This window comes from Siphateles boraxobius, unplaced genomic scaffold, assembly GCF_051911475.1.
Source record: "Siphateles boraxobius isolate OS27281-9 unplaced genomic scaffold, OSU_SipBor_1 189, whole genome shotgun sequence".
Taxonomy (NCBI): domain Eukaryota; kingdom Metazoa; phylum Chordata; class Actinopteri; order Cypriniformes; family Leuciscidae; genus Siphateles; species Siphateles boraxobius.
The window spans coordinates 433,734-451,669 of record NW_027508798.1 but is presented as its reverse complement, the minus strand read 5'-3'; the positions used below and the strand labels follow the sequence as shown (position 1 = coordinate 451,669).

The 17,936-nt window shown below is 45.7% G+C and overlaps 4 non-coding genes across 4 annotated transcripts; all 4 read left to right on the top strand.

The window, feature by feature from the left end:
• The first annotated feature begins 13,107 nt into the window (after positions 1-13,107).
• On the top strand, positions 13,108-13,194 carry trnay-gua (transfer RNA tyrosine (anticodon GUA)). The gene is given in 2 exon segments: positions 13,108-13,144; positions 13,159-13,194. It is a non-coding gene; the product is annotated as a tRNA-Tyr (tRNA).
• A 944-nt stretch (positions 13,195-14,138) lies between these two features.
• On the top strand, positions 14,139-14,210 carry trnae-uuc (transfer RNA glutamic acid (anticodon UUC)). The gene has a single exon. It is a non-coding gene; the product is annotated as a tRNA-Glu (tRNA).
• Positions 14,211-14,329: 119 nt separating this feature from the next.
• trnay-gua (transfer RNA tyrosine (anticodon GUA)) lies at positions 14,330-14,416 on the top strand. Its single transcript is given in 2 exon segments — positions 14,330-14,366; positions 14,381-14,416. It is a non-coding gene; the product is annotated as a tRNA-Tyr (tRNA).
• Positions 14,417-14,916: 500 nt separating this feature from the next.
• Positions 14,917-15,003, top strand: trnay-gua (transfer RNA tyrosine (anticodon GUA)). The gene is given in 2 exon segments: positions 14,917-14,953; positions 14,968-15,003. It is a non-coding gene; the product is annotated as a tRNA-Tyr (tRNA).
• Positions 15,004-17,936: the final 2,933 nt, after the last annotated feature.

Below are 17,936 nucleotides of genomic sequence, written 5' to 3'. Positions count from 1 at the left end.
CCAGGAGAGGAGACGTCACACACCCTGGCAAACTGACAAACTGTCATAGACTCTGTAGGAATATCCTAACAACACCACAACTTGCCATGAAAACAAAGCCACCGAGATCCCCAACATGTGAGGCCTCAATCTCGAAGGATTTTAACCCAGTTTTTTGCAGACGTCTCTTACCCTGGATCCCGGTTCTTCCGCTGAGAAACTGTCACAGACTCTGTAGGAATATCCTAACAACACCACAAACTTGCCATAAAAACAAAAAAATTGAGATCCCCAACATGTGAGACCTCCATCTCTAAGGTTTTTTTAGCAATTTTTTGCAGACGTCTCTGTTATTATTATTATTGGATTGGTTGAGAAATATTAAAAATTGACAGTCCAACAATAGGCTGCTTTGTCAGTAGGATAACGGTTACCATACAATACTATGCTTCTTTTAAAATGCATTGCATGAGTACTGTCACAAGGACCTTGCTTTACGACCAGTTTGTAGTGTCTATTATGCCATCGCAAGAATGGGAGGAAACTGAACCCCCTCGTGAGGCAAATGAGAGCTCCCTCTGATGAGCCTGATTTAGCCATGATTTAGCATCATGGCACACTTACACACACACCCATGATCTTAGTAATTTGAATGAGTTTGGAACAACAAACTGACGGTTACCAACGGTTACCAACGGATTTTGAAGCTGCTCATCATTGTCTGTGGGAAGTGACAGTTAGTTTAGTGAATACCGGTAGGTCTGCCCCAGCGTTTTGCGAAAATAATGGTATGGTTATTGTAATGGTAATTAATTGAAAGGACTAGTATAGAAGTATATTTCTGATGATTCCTCATCCCAAACGTATCCCTGTAGCATCAGCATTCATTCTCTACTAGTTTACTTAGCTAGCTTTAGCTGTTTTAGCTAATTTCAGTGGTTTCTTTAAAGGGCCATTACTCCTCACAGGAATGGGGTAGAGACTGACTTTTTTTTTTAAATGCTCAGAATCCTATGCTCTGCGAGAGGCATGTGTCATATATGTCTATTTTGCTTCGACCGGAAGTTGAGAAATTCAACAATTTCAACTTGACTTGCTAGTTAAAGAAATAGACATGAGCATAAATGCTGCTACAGGGATACTTTTGGAGCGAGGAATCATTAGAAACACACTTGTATGAAGGCTGGTGTGGACCTTGAAGTGTTTTTCATGTCAGACAGATAGTACGCTAGTAAGGATAACTAAAGGCTGCACTAAATGTTAACTACTGTTAGCAATTAGCTACATGGCCGGTGGATACGTTCAGGTTCAGAAAAATTTTAGCTAGTTAGCTTGTGGCATGACTGGCCACACAAAAATGATATGTAGCAATATTGGATATCAGACTGTACACAATAATGAAAAATACAAATGTTATGTAAGATCTAAACATACTATATATTATGCATAGTTTGTTTTTGCATATAGTATTGTACAGTATATAGTGAGTGATTTGTCAAAAGCTAGTTAGCTAGTAGTGTCAAACATCTAGATTTCTTTCACCTGAATGCACAATATTTCCCATTTGCAGATTTGGTTCTGATCTTATTGAGTTTGTTGTGGAGGAAAAGTTAGCGAGAAGAGAAGGCAGCAGAGGATTGAAAAGGACAGTGAAGAGGAGTGGAGTGGAGAGGAGAGTGGAGGATTAAACAGAAGAGAAGAGTGAAGAGGACAGGGGTGGACTGAACAACAGATGTAGATCAAGATTGCGGCGTGAATACATCGCGAGGCTCGTGGTCTCTCCAGATTCTGCAATTTTGCTTTATTTTTCTTGCTCATTTCGGGTCTGTTCGTGCAGAACAGTTGTGCCTTCACATCGTACACCCGATGCGAGCTTTTGGATATTGGTTCGCGAACTTCCAACAGTTTTATGGACAACCTTCGACTGCTTCCTGAGATCGCCAGATCACCCGAGGCTATGCACCCTGCCCGGCCGGGCGGAAGTGCTCGCAGGCGGCGTCGAGATCGTAAACAAAGGCGGGGGAAGCGCGGAGGACTAAGAGCTAAGCTAAAGCTAACACCACATAGGCTCTCGTTACCCAGCATTTTCCTTGCCAATGTACAGTCGCTGTTGAACAAAATGGACGAGATTCGACTCAACATCACATGCAACAAGAGACTTTTGAACTGTAATGTCCTAATTTTCACAGAAACATGGTTAAACAGCGGAATACCGGACAACGCTATTGAGCTAGCGGGACGCCATACATTCCGGGCGGATAGAACATTAGATGGCTCTGGTAAGACCAGAGGTGGTGGATTGTGCATTTACATTAACAAAGCTTGGTGCACAAACTCTGCTATTGTTGGGAGACATTGTTCAGCTAACCTTGAGTTTCTCATGGTTAAATGTAGACCGTTTTATCTACCGCGGGAGTTCACTTCCACTATTATCACTGCAGCCTATATTCCCCCGGATGCTGATGCCAAGTTTGCTATGAAAGAACTTCACGCAACCATCAGTAAACAACAGACCGTCCACCCGGAAGCTGCGTTTATTGTTGCGGGTGATTTTAATCATTCAAACTTAAAGTCAGTGCTACCGAAATTTCACCAGCATGTTTCCTGTCACACCAGAGGAAACAAAACTTTAGACCATGTTTACACAAGCATGGCTGGAGCTTACGTCGCGACACCCCTCCCCCACCTGGGACAGTCAGACCACCTTTCTTTGTTCCTTACGCCCAAGTATGCACCTCTCATCAATCGCGTGAAGCCATCAGTGAAGACCATCAAGGTGTGGCCTGCGGGGGCAGATTTCTCACTCCAGGAAAGGTTTCTACACACTGACTGGAGTATGTCTGCCTTCCTGAACGAGCTAAATGACTTTTATGCTCGCTTTGAAAGAGACAACAGTGAAACTGCCACCAAGCTCAAATCCCCAGCAGACCACCCGCCAATCACACTCTCCTCCACAGATGTCTGCAAGGCACTGAGCAGGATCAGCGGGCACAAGGCTGCTGGACCAGACAACATCCCTGGACGCGTACTCAGGGCATGTGCGGAGCAGCTCGCTGGGGTTTTTACAGACATTTTCAACCTGTCTCTTGCCCAAGCAGCAGTACCAACATGCTTTAAATGCACTTCCATTGTGCCAGTGCCAAAACACTCCAGCCCGAAGTGCCTTAACGACTACCGCCCAGTAGCACTCACACCCATCGTAATGAAGTGCTTTGAGCGGCTGGTCCTGGCACACCTAAAAGACTCTCTACCATCCACATTGGACTCACATCAGTTTGCCTACCGTAGCAATAGGAGCACAGATGATGCTGTTTCCATGGCACTGCACTCTGTGCTCACACATCTGGACAAAAAGAACACCTATGCACGCATGCTGTTTGTTGACTTCAGTTCAGCATTCAACACTGTCATCCCAACTAAGCTAATAGCCAAACTTGGAGACCTGGGCATCAACACCTCCATGTGCAACTGGATTTTGGACTTTTTGACCAACAGACCCCAGAATGTTCGATCTGGCTCCACCTGCTCCACGTCCATTACACTCAACACTGGTGTACCACAGGGCTGTGTGCTAAGCCCGTTTCTCTACTCCCTCTTCACCTCCGACTGCAAGCCTGTGTACGGATCTAATTCCATCGTCAAGTTTGCAGACGACACTACGGTGATTGGTCTCATCAGCAACAACGATGAGACTGCCTATAGGGAGGAGATCAAGCACCTGGCCACATGGTGCACTGAAAATAACCAGCTCCTCAACACCACCAAAACGAAGGAGCTCATCGTGGACTTCAGAAAAGAGTCAAGAGGCACACATGACACCATCCACATCAATGGAATGGCTGTTGAGCGTGTCTCCAGTTTCAAGTTCTTGGGAATCCACATCTCGGCGGACATGTCCTGGACAACCAACACCTCCTGCCTGGTCAGGAAGGCTCACCAGCGCCTTTTCTTCCTGAGGGCACTGAGGAAGAATCAGCTTTCCTCGACTATCCTGGTGAACTTCTATCGCTGTGCAATAGAAAGCATCCTGACCAACTGTGCTACAGTGTGGTATGGGAGCTGTTCTGTTGCAGAGCGCAAGGCACTGCAGCGGGTGGTGAAAACCGCCCAGCGCATCACTGGGACTCAACTACCTGCCATCGAGCACATCCAGAGGAAACGCTGTCTGCACCGAGCTCGCAGCATCCTTAAGGACTCCTCTCACCCAGCCCACAGACTGTTTTCTCTACTGCCCTCCGGCAGGCGTTTCAGGTGCCTCCGGACCAGGACCAGCAGACTAAAGAACAGCTTTTTCCCCAGAGCTGTCTCTTTACTGAACTCTAACCCTCACTGATCCCACTCCCCTCATATACTGATAATCTCTCCTCTCCCTCCTCACACCTAACTCCATTATGTTATTGGTTATTTGTTATTTGCAATGCTATAATGTTAATTTGCACTGCTGACTATTATCATAGTAACAACTGTTTACATATGCATCTTGCACTACTCACCTGACTAGAATATCAATTTGCACTGCCGACTGTTTATTTACAGTACCAATTGTTTACATATACATTTGCAATACCGTACTTTAACTGTAATATGCAATTACTTTCCATTGCACTTTTACTCGGATAGCTTCTGTCCAACTTAATTTGCACTACTTTAAATCCATTGTTATAATGCTCATTTAGCCTTACTTATTACATATATCTATCTGAAAATCCTGTTTATAGTAATAACCATCTGTTTATTATGCTCACATTCTGTATATTATCACATTCTATATATATCACATTAGTATACTAAGCTCACATTCTGTTTATAGTAATAGCCATCTGTATATATATTCATAGTACACATTCACCTGTAAACTCTGTTTATAGTAATAATCATCTGTATATTATGTTCATTGTACATATCTGTAAAAATTCTGTTTATAGTAATAGCCATCTGTATATTATATTCAGTACATATCTAGCTATATTTATTCAGTACATATCCATGTACTGCACTTACGGAACCATTGTATATCCTGCACTTGCTGCTATTGCACTTCTGGTTAGACCCAAACTGCATATCGTTGCCTTGTACCTGTACTTGTGTAATGACAATAAAGTTGAATCTAATCTAATCTAATCTAATCTAATAGTAGAGGAAAAAAGAGGAGTGAATTGACCAGGAAAGAAGAGTGGAGTGGAGAGGTATGGAGAGGAGTTGATTGAATTGGAGAGAAGAAGAGGGAAGAGGAGAATAGTGTAGAAAAGTAGAAGAGGAGAAGAGTAGAGAGGATAGGAGAGGAGAGAAGAGTGGAGAGGAGTGGATGGAATAGAAGAGATTAGGAGTGGAGAGGGGAGAAGAGTGAAGAGGAGAGGATTAAACAAGAGAGGAGAAGCGTGGAGGAGAAAGGAGAGGAGGAGAAGGGAGAGGAGTGAACTGAACAGGAGAGGATAAGAGTGACGAGGAGAGAACAGGAGAGGAGTGATGTGAATTGGAGAAGTATGAAGGATGGAGGCTGAGTTCTCAACCAAGAAGCTGGAGAGAAAGCTGCTCAGTAACAACTATACTGCTTGCATAATATGTCAGAAAACAAACAGTGACGCTGGTCCTCATCAGAAACTGACAAATCAAGGCTACCCTTCCCTCCTATATGCTGTAACCAATAGAAAGGATGCTGTCTCATATAGACTTGACAATGAGATGAAACCTCAATGTGACTTTCTGGGGAGGAATCCTTTGTGGCACACACAATGTCGTGCAAAGTACACAAATCGTAAAACTGTTGACCAGAAGAGGAACAAAGGTGAAAAGCCAGAAGGCACTTCATTTGAAGCAGAACTTAATCCTGAGCCAGACAGCAGCAGGCCTACTAAAAAAACACGGATATCAATGCCACAGCCCATCAAACACAGGGAAGAGTGCTTCATTTGTGGAAGAGCACGCACGACCGGGGGGAATAGATCCCTCGTTTTGATTGCCACATATGACAGACAGAATGCAGTATGGGAAAAAGCAAACAAACTTGAAGATGAAGAGATACTACACACGATTCGTGGTCCTGATGAAAACAAGTGTACTGATATGATTGCTGAGGACTTCCGGTACCACAAGGAATGGCATTTGGTGCATAGCTGCCCTACTGTACTATTGGAGGACCTGAAACCAAGTTGCGCTGCTCCAACATGGAGTTCATTCCAAGCATTTCTCATACCAGATACCATCCCTGCAACTGTGATCAGCTATGGTCCCTTCTTCCCCAAGTCACCAACAAACCCAGATGTGGTTGAACAGTCTGTTCAGTACTGCATGGATGTGTCGAGAAAACAAGGTCAAGAGTATGCCATCATCACATGTGACCAAGCAATATATGACACTGCGTCAAAAGGGGTGTATACGGGAGAATTCAGACAATGAATACGCCCGCTAAATCTGCTGTTTGGCAGGGATCTTTGGAACTTTGTTACGCGTACCTGTAAATGCCCGTAAAGGCCCGAAAACAGGAACTTGTCTGACCACATGCTGTTAGTTGATGGCTTGGCTTTGTAAATGCTAATTTGTGTTGGGACTGGCAGCTCAAGATTGCCCCTATTCTCCTGCCCCCCTCATTAGTATTCAGGAAAGGTGGGCTGATAAGTGCTTTACATTGTGTCAATCTACAACAAAGTCTGTAGCCCCTGAAAAGCAGTTTGTATCTGGGTGTCCTCTGCTCTTCAAGATGGCTTGCAAAAGATCGCTGGAGTTTTAGGGAGAGCAGAGTAGAGATGTTACTCCTTTACGTCGGGACAATGTGGCTATTTAAACTCCGAGTCCGAACAAAAACAGACTGGTGTATATGGTAAATGCAAGTTTGAAGAGGATATTTGAAAAGCTGGAGACGATGGACAAGAGGTTGGATAAGATGGAGGCTGACATCAATGAGCTCAAAGAGGCAAAAGAGGAGCCTGCTTCAAAGAAATTAAAGAGAGCTGGAAATAATTCTGTTGCGGTAAGTTATTTTCTGACCGTCACAAACATTTGGCGGTGTCCGCTTAACTTCGTGTGCTTTATTTATTAATGTATTTGAATTGAGCCCTCATACTATGTTGGATGTTTACAGGAAGCTGTACGGAGATTGCACAATGGGGAAAACAACATACACAAATATGACCCACAGACAAGGTATATCTTTAAAACTATTGTTTCATAACAGTCCTTTCTTCTAAATTATATTTTTAATCAACCTTCTTTAATTACTGCTCCACAGTCTATCCTCCCCCCACAACCTCGAGGTCACAACCTATCTTTATAATGGCGTCTCCATGGCTGTGATGGACGTAGATCCTGCTGTTTTTAAAGGTAAGTCACAAGAGAATGTCCCAAGGCTACAACTATTTATCTGTATAGATTAGTTAGTTATAAATAAACACATTCTCCCCCCTCACTATCTTCCTCTCTCTAGCATCCTGAAGACGTATTTTGAAACTGTTAGAAGGGGTTTCAGGATGGCCCAAGATGAGAACAAAGACAAGATGGAGGACAGCAGGATCATTGTGCGCATGAGACAAAGAAAAAGAAGAGTAAGTGTAAATAAATATAAATCTCAGTAAAAGACTCAGCCTGGGAGAGGCTCCCATCCCAACCAATTTGATATTTTCAGTGGTTTAATTACTTTTTTCCCTCCTATTTTGCAGCTGCTGAGCAGCAGGACTGGCGTTCTCCAGACAGAGGAAGAGGCAGCTATCTGGAAGACTACAACAGTTGACCACATGTCTGAAGAGGAGGATGCTATCTTGGATGGAAAGTCGGTGTGGGTTGTTCGGGCTCCAACCCGCAGTACAGTTTTGTCTGCGCTGTGTGGGGTGCTTGGGAACTCATCATGCACGAGTTGGTGCAGATCGAGTCGCGGTGGAGACCACAGAAGCTGGCCTGTGAATTATTTTAGTATTACGCATAAAAATATTATTCTATAGTATAATTTGAATATTCTGTTGTTTTTTTATATATAGTATTATTTATATTATAAAGTATTATATATAGATTGTATTATATATAATTCTATATAGTTTTCTATATATATACTGCATTTATATGTTCTATACAATTCCATATTGTTATCTATTTATAAATTGTATTATTTATATATTGTACTATTTATATATTCTAAAGTATTTATATTATATTGTTTTCTATATATTATAAACAGGCCTTATATATTATATGGGGTTATATATTGTATGACTAATAGTAAAGTGTATTCTGTGCTAATGTATTTTTATTTATAGAATTTTGACTGTGTGTATATATATATGTCATGTGCCCAGTGTCATTTACAAATAATAAAAATAACAAACTCAACTTTGTCTAGCTGATTGTCTTGACATTATAACCATGAAGACCAATGATAATAAATATTAATAATGAGTAATAATAAACCCAAATGAGGCCATAAACTGGACCAATAGTGTGGGGGTTTAGAGGAGGGACAAAGCATTGAGCAGCCAATCCTATGTAAGACCTCTGACCAATTGAAGGAGGCCACTGCCTTGTGTCCCAAAGGTGTGAAATGCTAATGTTCCCTTGCATTGACCCCGACCGGGGGATTATTCACCATGGTAACTGATGGCCCTTAGTGGCTCCCTGCTGTGCCCCAAACTTGGTACATATCCAGGAGTATTGTGTGACGGGACAGCAAACTCCCGTACACACACGTTTATTTGTGGAGTACACAGGAGTAATCAGGAGTTTTACATGCCCGATTACAGCTCTTTTCACGCAGTGTGAGGTGGTTCTAAGTCTGCACAAGAAGAACAAAGACAAGTATGCCAAAATTATCTTACGCATGGGTGGCTTCCATATTGCTCAGAATTTCCTTGGAGCCATTGGGCATTTGATGCAGTCCACTGGAATCGAAGACATCATGGTCGAAGCTGATGTATGTCTCCGTGGAACAGCAAACAAAATCATCAGTGGGAAAGACTACTATGCAATGCTGCACGCCCACACTATGGTGTATGCAGCCATGTTTGCCCTACACTGGGAAGCATTTGCCAGATGGTTGGTCGATGAAGAGAAGGACCTGGAGTATATATATCCAGCTACTCCTAGATGCCCTGTCAGAAGAGGATGTATAGAAGGCAACTTCTGTGTGTGCTGATGCAACTGACCAACTGAAAAAGTTGTCATGTTTGATGGCTGAGTTTAATGAAGCCCGTACCTCACCTACCACAAAGCTATGGCTAATGTACATGGATATGGTGATGATTCTTAGACGGTTCATCCATGCTGAGCGTGCAGGTCTGTGGGTGGAACACCTGGCTGAAGTGGAAAAGATGTTACCATACCTTATAGCTGCTGGCCACTACAAGTACGTATCCTGCCTGCCCCACTATCTAGAAGCTATGAGAAGCTTGCCTACACTAGCTCCAAACATCTATAGGGAATTCAAGGATGGGAAGTTCACTGTACGTCAAACAGAAGGGCGGTTCAATGGTGTCTGGACAGACATGGCACTTGAAAAAACCTACAATCGTGATGCCAAGACAAAACTCTTCACTGGCATCAGTTAGCAGCCAGCAGCCATGGAGAAATACTTGAAAGCTCTTCCAGTTCTGACAGCTGTGTCAGAGCAGACAAATGCTATGGCACACCTGGATGCGGATGACACCAAACACCACAAGGACAAGGACAGCCAAGGTGCAAATGAGGCAGAAGGAAAATAACGGATGTCATCAACAAACAGATGATCAATCCTTTCACATCTGAAGAACAGGAGCTGATCAACATTTCAACAGGCCACAAAGCCACATCTGCTGACTTGATCTGTGCTTGTGAAAAAGGACTGGAGGCATTGGCTGCAGCAAGAAGAACAGGCAGTGAGAAAGTAGCCCAAATTAAACTTTCAACCTTCGCAGCAAAGCCAAAGAAGTCAATGTCCATGGCATTCAAAGCCAAAAAGGTCTATGAGGAGGAGAGTGCAGTTGTACGTAACCTGTACTTTGTTCAGGACTTAGAGGAAGACAGGAAGGTGGAAGTGTTTGGCCATGAATGGACAAGTTGCCCAGCCTCCCTGTTTGAGCCAGATCCGTCCCTTGACCAAAGTTATGCAATGCGTAAAGGAAACAAGGCAGACTACCTGGCTGCAATCAAGACAGCCCTTGGCAGCTCATGGGGGGAAGTGGACAAACTACCGCCGTCTGACAAGCCTGTTATAATGGTAGTAGATGCCATGGCGTTCATTCAACATTACCAACATCTTGGGAGCAGCACCTTCCATGAACTGCAAGGAAAGTACCTGAGGCAGCTCCTTGGAATCCTACCAGACAAGTGTGACTGCATCCACTTTGTTGGTGATCGATATGATGTCTCCCCTAATGAAAGTCTGAAAGGGGAGGAACGAGAGAAGAGGATGAAGACCTGCCCCAGCAAAATGAAGGAGTACAAGCCACATGATACTCTCCCTATACCTGAATGGAAAGGCTTCATTCACAATCCAGTGAATAAAGCTAATCTGTTGAACTACATGGGGGAAGCATGGGCAGCTCAGAACAAGTCACTTCCTGCAGGATGCACACTTATTCTTGGTGGAATCTTTTGTGATCCTGGTCGCACTGTACTCTTGTCAGCGGATTGTCAGGTTGAGCTTCCAGAACTTTCCTGTGAGAAACATGAGGAGGCAGATACCAGGATGTTTGCTCACATTGCCTACTCAGTTCAAATTCTGCACCTCAAACGGGCTGTCGTGGTTGCGACTGACACATATGTGATCATGATGTGCATGTACTACATCACACACATGGATGGGCTGCAGGAGCTGTGGGTGAAGACGATGGATAACTTCCTGCCTGTTCATGCCATCACAGCAGCTCTGGCGAGGAAGTATGATGTTGCAGCTTCAGATCTTACATCCCTTCTCCTCAGCACCTACATACTTACTGGATGTGACACAGTGAGCTATCTGTACAGAAGAGGAAAAAGGCGGGCCTACACAACTGCTATTAAACACCTGACAGACCTTCTACCGCTGTGCAGGTACGGTGACCCTGAGGAAAGCCTGGATGTTCAGGAAGAGGTTATAACAGCAGCACGGCAATACATGGTGTCAATCTATGACAGGAGTGACTTTGGTGGTACTCTAGATGCACTGCGAGCCCATCTCTTTGTGAGCATCAAAGGAGACATGCGTTGCCTTCCACCAACTGAAGATGCCTTCCTATTACATCTTCGCCGAGCCCTGCATCAGTTGGCTGTGTGTAAGCGGGCACACATGGTTCAGCCAACCTACCCAGCTGCCTCTGATTTTGGGAGACAACTTGTCAATGGAAAATTGGTGGCAACCATGATGCTGAAAGAGGCAAAACCTTCCGAACTCAAACACAGCAAATACTGCCGCTGCAAGAAAAGCATGTGTGCCCGAGGATGCTCCTGTGCAAGAGCCAATGTGAAGTGTGGCATTGCATGTCTCTGCACCGGGGACCCCAACAGATGTTCAAGGATTGAACTTGCGCTTGAAGACAGGGACACGTAAGTAGGCCACGTGTGTGTGTGTGTGTGTTAGAGAGAGAGAAGGGGGGGGGGGGGGGTGCATCTTTTATCGCGCAGCTGTATAACCCACCCTGCCGGTCTTGTTTGCTGTCTCCTCAGTTGGTGAGGGTGAAGGTCTGTCCCCAGAGCAGTATCTGCAGTGTGCCACCCTCCTGATTATCCCACCTCACAGGGACCTGCACCTAGTTAATTAAGTTATGTTAAATTATTTTGTTCTGTTAAAGTTGTAATAGTTGTCATCTGAGGCAATAAAATAATGAAAGTCATTTTGCTGTATTATATTTCTTGTGTTTCCATAGGGAGAACAGGGTTATGTTGAAATTAAAAAGATGCCTAGGTCATGATGTTTAATAATGTGGACATTAACAACCATGTTAAAGTCATCATGAAATCAAATTTTACCATTCGTATTTTTATATGTAATATTGTAGTGTTTATTATAAAGGATTTATCTGTGCACTTCATTATTTTTTTTTAATTCATGTACCCTTATAATCTTTAATCAAATACGTTACCCTTCCCTCCCCCCTTGAAACGACTTCTCTTCTCTTCCGGTCAAAATCTATTACTAGAGGGCATGACTATCAGCCGCCTCATCTTGGTTCACAGGAGGCTCATATAAATATGGGGTGATTCCTTACGGAAAATTTGGCTGCTCGTCCTCGTTCTCATCGTCGGTTTCCTCAATTAAAAATGCTTCATGGTAGGGTAACGGTGGTGAGTCCGGTGGAGAGAAATCCTCCACAACAGACTGTAAACTGGCATTCAAATCTGCCTCCATTTTGTTAGCAATGCCCAACCTCCAACGATCCAATTAATTCCAGAAGGACGAAATCAAGCCCCACCCTACATTTCTTATCCAATTTCAGAAGCCGTTTCACTCGGATATACGTCACAATAAGGAAAAAAGGACAATCTCAACTTCCGTTTCATGACGATTTTAAATATCCAGTATGTCTTTCAAAATTTTGAGAGTAGCCTAAAATTCTATTGAGATTCTGAGCCTGTTGATCGCCAACTAGTAGTAAAATCATCACAGATCTATTGATTTTGGTTGGATTTTTATAATTTTTTCTGTGGAATGAGTATACTGTTTGGAGAAAAGAATGGCATATTGACTGATGTCAATAACTTAGGGTAAAAGTTGATTGCTAATGAAGTAAAGATGAAAATATTGGAAAAAAGTGAGAAAACGCCTACTTTTTTGCATTAAATTGATGCAAAATAAATATAAATGTGTTTTAAAAGTTATTTATTCAGTGGATGTTGTCAGCACATGTGTTCTGTGTATCTGGAATGCATTTATTGACAGCCTACCCAATCCACTGAGGATTTAAGGAAAAAAATCATTTTTCACATTTTTCTGATAAAAAATAAAGGGGGCATACACTAAAATGGCCAAAAAAAAATTTCGCGATATTTCCGGCAGAGCAGACCCTCCAATTATTGGTTCTTAGGGTCAAAGTTAACAGAAAAAACACAAATAAAAAGTATGGCAGACCATGTCAGGTTCAACCCATTTTATTGAGCTTTTGAGACTTTGGCTCCCCGACTACTGTAGCAGTTTTAGCCAGTGGCGGAGATTCAGCAACCTGATATGTTGAGGTTCTGTCCCCGATCAGTGTGCCTTCGATAGCTCAGCTGGAAGAGTGGAGGACTGTAGGTGGCAAATTGGCAATCCTTAGGTCGCTGGTTCAACTCTGGCTCGAAGGAGTTCTTTTTCACACATAAACATTTCCTTGGCCCTGCTTCTCGTCGAGGGCGTCAGCGCTTGAGTTCGTAGTTCGCCATTTAACAATCACGACCGCCGGTGGTGGGCAAAAGCTCATTCCCTGACCGGGAATCGAACCCCGGCTGCGGAGGTGAGAGCGCCGAATCCTAACCACTAGACCACCAGGGAAGGTCTGCTAACGACTTGCCCTCAAGCCTGGCTGTGGCCTCTACCAGATTTTGCAGCAAGACCACTAATACTTGTATTTTCCTCCAGGAGAGGAGACGTCACTGACCCTGGCAAACTGACAAACTGTCACAGACTCTGTAAGAATATCCTAACAACACCACAACTTGCCATGAAAACAAAGCAACCGAGATCCCCAACATGTGAGGCCTCCATCTCGAAGGATTTTAACGCAGTTTTTTGCAGACGTCTCTTACCCTGGATCCCAGTTCTTCCGCTGAGAAACTGTCACAGACTCTGTAGGAATATCCTACCAACACCACAAACTTGCCATAAAAACAAAAAATTTGAGATCCCCAACATGTGAGACCTCCATCTCTAAGGTTTTTTTTAGCAGTCTTTTGCAGACGTCTCTGTTATTATTATTATTGGATTGGTTGAGAAATATTTAAAATTGAGAGTCCAACAATAGGCTGCTTTGTCAGTAGGATAACGGTTACCATACAATACTATGCTTCTTTTAAAATGCATTGCATGAGTACTGTCACAAGGACCTTGCTTTACGACCAGTTTGTAGTGTCTATTATGCCATCGCAAGAATGGGAGGAAACTGAACCCCCTCTTGAGGCAAATGAGAGCTCCCTCTGATGAGTCTGATGAAATTGAATTCAGTAAACAATCCCTTCGGATCATTCCCATGTTCTTAAAGGGGACGGTCACACACTAAAAGTAAAGTGGTCTGCTGCAGGCAGAAAGAAGATCCCATATGGTCTAGCGGTCAGGATTCCTGGTTTTCACCCAGGCGGCCCAGGTTCGACTCCCGGTATGGGAAGATCGGGTTGTCTTTGCATCACTTAATCGAAACAACCAGCATGTATGTCTGTAGCAGTTTTAGCCGGTGGCGGAGATTCAGCAACCTGATATGTTGAGGTTCTGTCCCCAATCAGTGTGCCTTCGATAGATCAGCTGGTAGAGCGGAGGACTGTAGGTGGCAAGTTGGCAATCCTTAGGTCGCTGGTTCAACTCCGGCTCGAAGGAGTTCTTTTTCACACATAAACATTTCCTTGGCCCTGCTTCTCGACGAGGGCGTCAGCGCTTGAGTTCGTAGTTCGCCATTTTACAATCACGACCGCCGGTGGTGGGCAAAAGCTTAGGTCGCTGGTTCAACTCCGGCTCGAAGGAGTTCTTTTTCACACATAAACATTTCCTTGGCCCTGCTTCTCGACGAGGGCGTCAGCGCTTGAGTTCGTAGTTCGCCATTTTACAATCACAACCGCCGGTGGTGGGCAAAAGCTTAGGTCGCTGGTTCAACTCCGGCTCAAAGGAGTTCTTTTTCACACATAAACATTTCCTTGGCCCTGCTTCTCGACGAGGGCGTCAGCGCTTGAGTTCGTAGTTCGCCATTTTACAATCACGACCGCCGGTGGTGGGCAAAAGCTCATTCACAGACCGGGAATCGAACCCGGGCCGCCTTGGTGAGAGCGCCGAATCCAGCTTCAGCAACCTGATATGTTGAGGTTCTGTCCCCAAACAGTGTGCCCTTGATAGCTCAGCTGGAAGAGCGGAGGACTGTAGGTGGCAAGTTGGCAATCCTTAGGTCGCTGGTTCAACTCCGGCTCGAAGGAGTTATTTTTCACACATAAACATTTCCTTGGCCCTGCTTCTCGACGAGGGCGTCAGCGCTTGAGTTCGTAGTAAGGGAAGTCAAGCTGTACGTGGTATTTTCCCCATTCATTTAAGTTGCCATTGTCAGCACCGAAACTTCGAGGTCCGCGTGCTCGAAATGGACGACACGAGCTGCTTATTCAGTGGTGCCGTGTCACTTTTCCAAAATCGCATATAAAGTGGCCGAGATTAGCATATATTAGCATAGGCTCTCTGTGGACGCCTCTGGGGGTGCCATTGCACCACGTGGGAGTCCACCAAGTGCTTTTGGGGTCCGCCAACTACCTACTCTTCACCATAGTCCTCCTCAGTACCACGAAGTGCCTATTTTGACCCCTAACCACCTATTTTCTTCTTCATTGCCACGAAGTGCCTATGGGGTCCCCTAACCACCTAAACTTCACCATAGTCTTCCTCAGTACCACGAAGTGCCTATTTTGACCCCTAACCACCTATTTTCTTCTTCATTGCCACGAAGTGCCTATGGGGTCCCCTAACCACCTAAACTTCACCATAGTCTTCCTCAGTACCACGAAGCGCCTATTTTGACCCCTAACCACCTATTTTCTTCTTCATTGCCACGAAGTGCCTATGGGGTCCCCCGACCACCTAAACTTCACCATAGTCTTCCTCAGTACCACGAAGTGCCTATTTTGACCCCTAACCACCTGTTTTTTGTCTCAAGTCACTGTGTCTCTAACTCTGAGCCGAAAAGTCACAGGGCCTCGAAATTCGGCGTGAGGGCAGCCCAGCGGGCCCCGGGGCGAAATCCTTAGTTTCAAGGTTCTACGTGGTTCCCAAGTGTGCGTTTCGGTGGTTCGGCCTGATCCACACATGGTTCAGCTTTCTCCATCCCCCAGGGTCTTTCTGGGCCCCAGTGACAGCAGGCAGATCAAGTTTGGGGCCGCCAGGGCCCCCGGGGGCCAAACGGCAAAGCGTCCCACGTACAACTTATCCCATTGATTTTCATAGGTGTTCTGTGGACATTGGGCAACAAGTGGTTTTTTTGTGTGACTAGACGTTCCCCTCTCTGTGTGCTTTCCGGGGCCGAGTGACGCAGCTTTCCAAAAAGTTTCGGGCCCCTAGCATCTCCAGGGGCCGAACGAGGTTCAGTGACACGTACAACTTATTCAATGCGATATCACAGGTACTTGGTGGACGGTGGTCCGATTGGCCCGAAATTGACACGTACGTCCCGTCACGGGCCCCTGGGACGGGTTCTAGAGTTCGGCGTCCCTCTGACCTTTTTTACGCGCTAATTGGCCACCAACAGCCCCATGGAATAAGTTGCACGTGGGACGTCAAAAAAACAGGGGCCAAAAGGGGTCGAAAGGTCGCAGCGGCCCCAAATTCGGCACGGCGGTGGTCCGGGGGCCCCCGGTTCTAGATCACGGGTTTGGTGGTTCTAGATCGGTTCCAAGTATGTGTTTCAGCAAAACGGTTCGAAGGAAACGCCCGATCGGCCCGAAACTGACGTATGCGTCCCGTCACGGGGCCCTGGGACGGGTTCTAGAGTTCCGCGTCCAAAGCTGCTCGTTTGGCCAAAAAACACCCCCTTGACCTGGAAGCGCCTGTGAAGTTTAAACTGAATAAGTTGCACGTGGGAGGGCGGAAATACAGGGATCGAAAGGTCGCACCGCCTCCAAATTCGCCGCCCTGGTAGTCGAGGGGCCCCAGGTTCTAGATCCCGGATCGCAGGGTTCTAGATCGGTTCCAAGTGTATCATTTTTTTGTGCAAAAATCTCCTCGCTTTGGTTCTACTGAGCATATGTCTTTCTGTGTGTGCAAGAGGGCTGCCATTAATTGGACCATGTGCTCGGTGAAGGATGGACAGAAAGGTCCGATCGGCCCGAAACTGACGTATGCGTCTCGTCACGGGCCCCTGGGACGGGTTCTAGAGTTCCGCGTCCCTCTGACCTTTTTTCGCGCTAATTGGCCACCAACAGCCCCATGGAATAAGTTGCACGTGGGACGTCAAAAAAACAGGGGCCAAAAGGGGTCGAAAGGTCGCAGCGGCCCCAAATTCGGCACGGCGCCGGTCCGGGGGCCCCCAGTTCTAGATCACGGGTTTGGTGGTTCTAGATCGGTTCCAAATATGTGTTTCAGCAAAACGGTTCGAAGGAAACGCCCGATCGGCCCGAAACTGACGTATGCGTCCCGTCACGGGCCCCTGGGACGGGTTCTAGAGTTCCGTGTCCCTCTGACCTTTTTTCGCGCTATTTGGCCACCAACAGCCCCATGGAATAAGTTGCACGTGGGACGTCAAAAAAACAGGGGCCAAAAGGGGTCGAAAGGTCGCAGCGGCCCCAAACTCGACGCAGTGGGTGTTCGGGGGCCCCCGGTTCTAGATCCCGGGTTTGGTGGTTCTAGATCGGTTCCGAGTGTGTTTTCAGTTTGACCCTTCAAGAGGGAATGCCAGTCTGTGAGCTGACTATGAGTGCAAGTGGCCTTTGAAGAGAAACTTGAACAAATGTGGAAAAAAAATTAGCCCTGAGTTCTAGAGACTTGTCCTCCTGATATGTCGTACGGGGGCCCGAGGGGGCCCGGCACGCAATGTTTGGGGCCCGTGGGACCTCCGGGGGCCGAACAGGGGCCACTGACACGTGTGACTTATCCCATTCATTTTCACAGGTGTTTGGTGGACGTGTGACAGAAAGGTCCGATTGGCCCGAAACTGACGTATGCGTCCCGTCACGGGCCCCTGGGACGGGTTCTAGAGTTCCGCGTCCATCTGACCTTTTTTTGCGCTAATTGGCCACCAACAGCCCCATGGAATAAGTTGCACGTGGGACGTCAAATAAACAGGGGCCAAAAGGGGTCGAAAGGTCGTAGCGGCCCCAAATTCGGCATGGCGGTAGTCCGGGGGCCCCCGGTTCTAGATCGGTTCTAATTA